Source organism: Bos mutus, chromosome 14 (genome assembly GCF_027580195.1).
Source record: "Bos mutus isolate GX-2022 chromosome 14, NWIPB_WYAK_1.1, whole genome shotgun sequence".
Lineage (NCBI taxonomy): Eukaryota > Metazoa > Chordata > Mammalia > Artiodactyla > Bovidae > Bos > Bos mutus.
Window position 1 is genome coordinate 43,365,671 of NC_091630.1, and position 8,429 is coordinate 43,374,099.

At 42.7% G+C, this 8,429-nt stretch overlaps 1 protein-coding gene across 1 annotated transcript in view; it reads right to left on the reverse strand.

Annotated features, from left to right (window-relative positions):
* HNF4G (hepatocyte nuclear factor 4 gamma) overlaps window positions 1-7,172 on the reverse strand; it is a 135,113-nt gene extending 127,941 nt beyond the window's left edge. The window contains exon 1 of the mRNA XM_070382831.1: window positions 6,404-7,172. The gene's annotated coding sequence lies outside the window, so the exon portion shown is untranslated. The remainder of the gene's footprint in view (window positions 1-6,403) is intronic.
* Between the last annotated feature and the right edge of the window lie 1,257 nt (window positions 7,173-8,429).

Genomic DNA, 8,429 nt, shown 5'->3' on the forward strand with positions numbered 1-8,429 from the left:
CATGATAAGGGTATTAGGAAGTGAATGAATGGTTTTAAGTAGAAGAAAGAAGACAATGTCAGACCTGTTTCCTCTATATCATTCTAACCGCTATCATGAGAAATGATTGGAGTTAAGACTAACCAGGAAGGGAGAACAGTTGGTTGCTGCAAAAATTCACATTGAAAATAGTAATGCCTTTGCTAGAGAAACAAATCTTCTAGACAAGAGGACAAACTAGAGAAACAATCTTCTTCCTAAGTACTTGACAATCTGGCTCAAATGGCCAAATGAGGTCTAGTTTTGCCATACAAGCTAGCTTTTAAAATATGGACAATTTTTAGGACTATAATAGTTGAAAAATTACAAATCTATAATGACCATGATCAAATCAAAACTTCCTGTACAATCCTAGAGATTTAAGGTCTGCTTCAATCCTTCATACTGTCTCATCTTCCTTATTCTACAGTTCTTAAAGTCAACTGAAAGAGCTTCAAAAGATCTCTCAAGTCTACCTTATCCTCTTCATATCTCCTTTCCATTGGGCAATTGAGGAAGTTTCCTACAATTCTCCTGTCTCTTATCTGTGCCTCTGTGATCCAGCCTCCAAAATGTTGCCAATCAATTTTAAAAAAGAAAAAGGAGACAGAAAGCTTTCCTAACTCAACCTACTTATAGACTTTTAATGCTCCCCCTTACCTACAGGACGTAGCTCAAACTTTTGTTATCCACATTCAGGATTGTCAGAATGGCCCAGGGCTCCTTCCCCCAGTTCATTTCTTGCCATTCCACTTATTTCAAATGTAATCTCTGCCCCAAACCCCTTTCTGATTCTTCTCTATTCAGCAAGAGCTAATCGGAAAATCACTTATTCTTCCATGAAATCTCTCTAGGACATTCAAGCTAAATGTATCTTTTGTGTTTCCCTTTTCCATGGTATTTCTATTTACTGTACTAATACAAGAGTTATCACCCTATGTTACAGATGGTTATATGTGTTTGTCTTCCAAGTAGATTATCTGTGTTTAAGAGTGGGGACACTGATTTATTTATGCCCCTATTCCAGGTATCTAGTACAGTGCATATAATTCCATTCCATTTAAATTAAAATACAAACTTTATTTGCAACCTATAGCCATAATATCAGAAACAAGAAAAGCAAAAGCAAAAAAATAAAAATAAAAGTACTGGGACAGATTCCATAATCTGACCAAGAACACACACAAAGTACAACACACTATGCAAGCCAAGAGGGATAATAGTCAAAGATTTAAAATATTTTAAAAAATACTAAATTACCAGACCCAGATGGTGGTATCAGTAGATACTTTTAAATGAGATGGTAATTCACTATCTAGATGTCTGTAACAATTTTTCACTATCATCTATAAATGTGATTTTTCTGTATTGAAATAGAGTGCAGAGAAAGGGTCAAATGTTCAACAAATAAAATGCTTGACTTAAGTAATACAAGAATTAATCCACATATACTTTAAGAATAAAGACTGTTATTTTTACTTTAAAACTATTTAAAGGCACGGAAATGTTAAGCAAGCTGGCAAAGGGCAAAACTGAGATTTGCATTAAAGTTTTGATTCCTCAGCCCATGTTCTAACCACTGAACTATATACTCGGGATGTTCCTTGTCTACATTGTTTACCTAAACACTTCATGAATGCAGGGACTATGTCTCTTACTCATCACTGATCTCTGAGGCCTATTAGAAGGGTTGGCCAGGGGTGCAGGGGCCACCATAAAACTCTCGAAGTCTTATGCAATTTGTGTGAGTGCTCAGTCACTGATGTTGTGTCTGACTCTTTGCAACTCCATGGACTGTAGCCCCCCAGGCTTCTCTGTCCATGAAATTTTCCCAGCAGGAATACTGGAGTGGGTTGCCATTTCCTCCTCTGTGGGATCTTCCCAACCCAGGGATTGAACCCACATTTCCTGTGGCTCCTGCATTGACAGGTAGATTCTTTACTGCTAAGCCACCTCGGAAGCCCCTATGTATAATTCCTTTAGAGAGAGGGTCAATAAAAGCGGGTGACACTTATTAACTTATTCACAACAATCAAGTAGCATTGTAGATGAATTATCTCATTCTATCACAACAATAACAGCAACGCAGAATACATGTCAGGTACCTAGTATATTCCAGGCATTGGTCTAAATGTTTACATGTATTATTAACATATATAATCATTATATTAATTTTATGAGACAGATGTTATAGTCACATATACTTCAAAAATGAGGAAACTAGGCTTCAAAGAGGTTAACTTGCCCAAGTGCCCCAGCTTTTGTCCCCCTTTTAGTAAACAGCTGGGCAGGAATAGAAGCATCCCTATGTGACAACAAAGCAGTCTCTCTAGGCTTACATCCCATGAGGTGGTCATCCTCAAAGACCTTCATGTCCCCCAAAATGTTAAGAGAATCACAAAAAAAGAAAAAAAATTTATTCCATATGCATTTTCCATAAGGTCATCTTGATAAAAACCAAAGGTTTTCACAGCAACACAATATCAGAAGCCATGAGCTAATTCTCCCGTATAGAGAGCATTCTGTCCCCTTATGTATTAAATACAAGGTAGGAAGTACAAGTATAGCAGAGGATAAGATGGTTGGATGGCATCACTGACTCAGTGGACATGAATTTGAGCAAACTGGGAGATAGTGAAGGACAAGGAAGCCTGGGGTCTCAAAGAATCAGGCACAACTTAGCCACTAAACAACAATAGGAAGTCCATATCATAAAGGGAAAGTTTTTCCTTAAGGGTTATCCATGATGAATGGGTAAGATAGTTCTGAATTTCAAAGTTACTTATATAAACATGCAAATATGCATACATGGAGCAGGGTTGTTGCTGTTCCTTACAGACTTTTGTGACCTAGAAGTGCTTTCTCCCAGGAATACTTGGTCAAGAACAGGAGACATGGCAAGGCCTGTGGGGTCTGATCAAGGTATCACTCCTCATGTCCGCTTCAGCTGGGCAGTCCTGTGCAGTGAACAATCGAGAACTTCTTGAAGGTGCCAAGGTCACTCCTATGGCTTAGATTCACAGTGCCTGGACTTGAATCCCCAGTTTTATCCTCTGTAGATGTGTGACCTTAGTCAAGTTTTTACATTTCTCTGCCTCATTTTTCCCATCTGAATATGGGGAGAATATTAGTATTAGCTGCATAGATTTGTTTAAAGAATGTAAGAGAATAAATTCATAAGAATGGCTTAGAACAATATGTAACACATATTAAGGATTCAGTAAGTTTCAGCAAAAAACATATGTATTAAGATTCCTAAATAGTTCTCCCAAGTGTAAGAGGAAGCCATATTTGAAGCACTTTATGAGTCTATGTATGAGCTGATTGATACCAATAGGGGAAAATTTCTATGGGGAGAGCAGACAGAGCAATTCTGCAAGGATGTATGTATGTACGTACAATGACGTATCACTGTACACTCAGTTGTTCTGTTTACATGTATAGTTTCCTAAGGATTCCAAACTACAATATCTCACTTAAAATTATGTTTCATTTCTAGGGATGTGAATCCTCTTACAAAGGTAGCAAACACATAAGTCAAGAGCCACACATCACAACAGCAACTATTAGGCTCACCAGAGTCACATGTTTGTAACATCAAAATTCTCACTTAGCATGCACCAGTATCTCTAGCCATTCAGTAAACGGATAGTGACGAATAGAGTCAAATAGAGTCTTTTACAAGCTCAAAATAAGAGTGATATTTTAAAAAGTATTTAATTCCTTTTCCACTTTATTACTATATTCTCAAAGCAAAATTCTCAAGCTCTTCAAGTTAGATGTTACAGGGCTGATTATATAATTTCCAAATATCCAACTCTGTCAAAGAGAAATCCACGTTTCAACAATCACACTGGCAACATTTTAAATAGATCATTACTATTCAGTGTTGTCAAGAGTAAGGTAAGGACACTGTGGGTACTTAGGAAGGGTCTTTACAATATCCATCGAATTTAAAGTGAACGTCCCCCTGGAACTGGTAATTCTCTTCTCAGAATAAATCTTCTGTAGTATTCTTGCAGAGACAATGTACACAGATAACCACTGCATCACTCTTTGTAATAGTAAGAAACTGGAAAATCCAAGTGAATATTCTGGGGGATGTTGGTTGGATGGTTACGTTAGGCAGATATGTTTAAAAAGAAATCTTCACATACTGACAGAGAAATATTTGAGAAATATTAAAAGAAAGCAAATTTCAGAACACTGATAAATGAACTATTATCCAATTATTTGAAATAATGAAAGATTCCTGTGGTTATACATGGGAAGGAATCCCTGATGGCTCAGAGGTAAAAAATACACCTGTCAATGCAGGAGACCAGGGCTCGATTCCTGGGTTGGGAAGAGCCTCGGGAGAAGGAAATGGCAACCCACTCCAGTATTCTTGCCTGGGAAATCCCATGGACAGAGGAGACTGCGGGCTACAGTCCACAGGGTCGCAAGAGTCGGACACAACTTTGCAACCAAACCACCACTACCATACACATGAAGGAACACAAGTCCAAATCAACAGCAGTTACACGTACGGAATGGAATAGGAAAGGGGGTTCACTTTATATTTTACTATAATTTTCTTGTTGCTTTATAAGCAAGTCGTACTTTTAGAATTCAAAGAAAATAACAAGAATTTTCAAAAGAAACAGAGAACGAAAAGTTATTATTTGCATTATTATTTGCAAGTGTAAAAAAAAAAAACTTAGTCATCCCCCAAATTAATTTCTGCTGTCCCATATGCTTAAAATGACAGCTGAAGAATAAAATGCTTATGAGATCTTAATAGACACACTCTAGTTAAAAAGGGCTTCCCTGGTAGCTCAGACGGTAAAGAATCTGCTGGTAATGCAGGAAACCAGGGTTTGATTCTAGAGAAGGAATGGCAAACCACTCCAGTATTCTTGCCTGGAGAATTCCATGGACAGAGGAGCCTGGCCAATTAATGCATGGGTTCACAAAGAGTCAGACATGACTAAATGACTAACACACACATACCTTTATAAAGCATGATGAGAAACATTCGCTATTTGTAGGCCTATGAATGGAGCTGAGGAGGAATGGGAAGAAGAGAACAGCCTTCCACCTACACTTTTGAAAAGTGAAAAATAAGTAGTTTACCACCACTGGTCACCTTCTTTCTCCACCTTCTCACCCAAATGGTACCAGAGAGGAGCCCAACCCTTCTAGGCCACTGACTTCAAACTCACACTAAATATAAAGATCAGGTGACTTGACTGATAGTACTGAGCACAACAGATGAAAACAGAGGGAAGTGTGCTGAGAGGGTGGGGACAACAAGGTTATTATGAAAAAACTGGTGCTAGCTGGAAGGGAAGAATATTGTACCAATGAAGAGAATATACATATGAAATGAACGGAAAAGCAGGAGAAAGTAACAAAACAAAAGCAGAAAATGTTACTATTTATGAGGTGTTTAGTTTTCAGGACATCCCATGAAGTGGACAGCGCTGTAGTCTGCATTCTCTAGGGCTGCCCTCATAGGAAAGCTGACTGAAGGCAGGTTGCTTGTTGGAGAGGGGTCCTGTAATTGTTTAGAACAAGTCTCAGAAGAGCAGCACATCAGGTATGAAGCCCATTACATTCAATTCGAAGATCTTATCACGTGCTGGGCTATTCCCGTGGAATGATTATTGCTTAAACTATACATTGTTTAAACAAGCTTCCAAAGGACATTTCTTCCCAAAGGAAGCTAAGGTGATTTAAATTGAATTATGTATTATATAATTCTATATAAAGATTATATATATACATATATGCACATACATGTATAGACAGACAGAATGACATAGACCTACATTCTTCATATAATCGCCCCAGAGGCATCACCTGAAGATACCTACTCTCAAAATGTGTCTAACAGAGAACTGGTAGAGGCTGAGACGGGAGCAAAGGCCTCGGGTGATGATCTAGGGCCAAACACCTCCCTACAAACCTCCGAGGTCCATAGAATATCCCAAAGCCCTGGCCTGGCCCCAGGCCACAAAAAAAAAAAAAAAAAAAAAAAAACTCCACCGAAGCCCCCAGAGACCAGGCAACCACGTGACTCGCCGACAGACACCGAAAGTTCCTCTGCCAAACACATCCAACTTTTATTTTCTCCTTTTCCTGAGTGACCGGCTGGCGCATGCCCCTGCTGCCTCACCTCCGGCCCTTTCTTCTTTCCAGCACTTCGGGCTATGGGAGGCCTCGGGGTATCTGCTTTCAAGCTCGACTGGCCTAGGGGGTCCTAAGGCTCAGCCCCTCCCGGGCGCGCGTCCCCGGTGCAGCCGCGGGAGGGGAACCGAGCGTCCTTCGCTCCTACCCCGGCCGGAGGTCGGCAGGCTGGGACTCAGCCGCTGGGCTCGTGGGGCGCGGCGGGGAGACTTACCTGCGCGGAGCGGCTCCCGGAGCTCCCGCGTCGCCGTAGCCGCAAGTCCGCCGCCGCATGTCCCGACGACAGGTCCCCCCCTACCCGCCCCGGCTGCGGGGGTCCCGGGCCGCACTTTTCCCAGCCTGGGAAGGAGGTTTGCGAGCGCCGAGGTGGAAGATGGGGGTGGGGCGGGGTGATCGGGGAGACGAGGCGTAAGGATGTTGTTTTGTTGTTGTTTTGTTTGTTTGTTTGTTTTTCCGGATCCCTAGCAGAGACTTTAGACCATATGCTGGGAGGGTATTAGCCCGGCTCAATGGCGACAGAACAGCGGCCTGACTCTCACCGTCCGATCGATTTACTAAACAAACTGAAACGTGGGTGGGGATGTTAAACAGTAACCAGCTGCCTCAATGAAAACTGAAAGCTGCGAGGCCGCCACCGCCTAGGCGCGCTCGTTTCCCGGTTCCCAAGGCCCCGGGGCGAGCGGCGGGCGGGCTGGCGAGTCCCGGAGCCCTGCCTGCGTGGACCCGAGCGGCTCTCCCCGGGCCTCCCGGAGGCCTCCATCGCGCAAGGCGCACGGCGGCTGGACCATCGGAGCCGGGTTCCCTCTCTCCGCCTCCAGCCTCCTGAGGACCTCCCGGCCTGAGGCCAAGCGCGGCCCCCGAGACCGCCGACACAGTCCCCCTCCCAGCCCCGGGTCACGCCTCGCCCAGGGCGGTGTCAGCCCTGGGCCAGTGACTCTGCACAGGCGGTAGCGCGGAGAAGCCTGCTGACCCGAGAATGCTCCTCTCATTCCGAGCCAATGAGGTCCAGAAAAGGGCCGGAAGTATTATTAAAGGGAATTAAGGAGGTTCCTAGGGACAGCACTGCGGCCGCACCACTAGGGGAAGCCTCATCGATTTCGTTAAACTGCATCTTGGGCCGCTGGGATTAACTTCTGCCCTGCGGCTTGTGACCACCTTGCTCGGCCAGAGTTCTGGGAAGTAGAGGGAGCCCGGTTTTCCATTCCCGGTTAACCTCGCCACCTGTGGCTTCGGTCACTTAGTACCTCTTTACAGATGTATCTGATGGAAAACTTCCTTTCTTCCTCCCACACACTAGGAACCGTCACAAACTTGAGACTTGGAGTAGTGATGCCCAGACCCATCCGAGATGCGATGGTCATCCGGATCAGGTTTTTGTTAACCAAGAGATATAGCCAGAAGCAGTGGCTCTTAAAAACATCTCAGCAATTTAACTTCGTGGTTTCAGGAATGAATGACTTCGGGTCAAACAAGTAATTATCTTCATGAGATAAATAGTTACTTAATCCCTAAGGTTTTTCTTTTCCGACCAGGGGGGTGGTGGTTATTTTAAGACTGTAATAACAATGCCATGGAGATCAAAGGGCTAGGTATTTTTTCTTTTTCTTTTTAGATCGGGTTTACTAAACTTTCTCGGTTTCCTCCTTCTGAATCTCTTGCTGAAAGGCTCCTTTAAAAACGAGTAGTTGGTGTTTCACAAATCAGAACAAAGAAGAGAGATCATATACTACTTTCTTTAGGTCTACCTTCTTGAGCAAAACACTTTCTTTTGGTCTCATTGCCCACGTGGTCTGCAAACCAGGTCTCCAAAGTGGCCTCCCTCTGTCCAAATCGGCTCCAGGAAACCCTTCGGAGACAGCCCAGGCATGAGAATAACAATTAACTGGCTGTATTTATTATGCAAATATTTCAACGGTGTGTTGTTTAAAGATCATCCATGGTCATTCTCAAAAAATATTTCCACATACTTGGATAATGAGTGTAGGTTGTCTTACTCTTGCCAAAACAGAAATATACAGTTCCCATAAAAGGCTGAAAAGTCTGAAGTTAGAAACTGTCCATATCTGTTCTCAGAAATTTTGATGCCATTTGACACCTGTAGTTCCCAGCAGAGAAACCAGAGTCTCCGTTTATTTCGCTCCTAACAATCCCTAATGTCAGTGGGTTCGATTTGGGATGATCAATTTCTCATCCCTGTGTAGTAGAATCGCTAATCTACCAGGAAGTGATCATCATATATT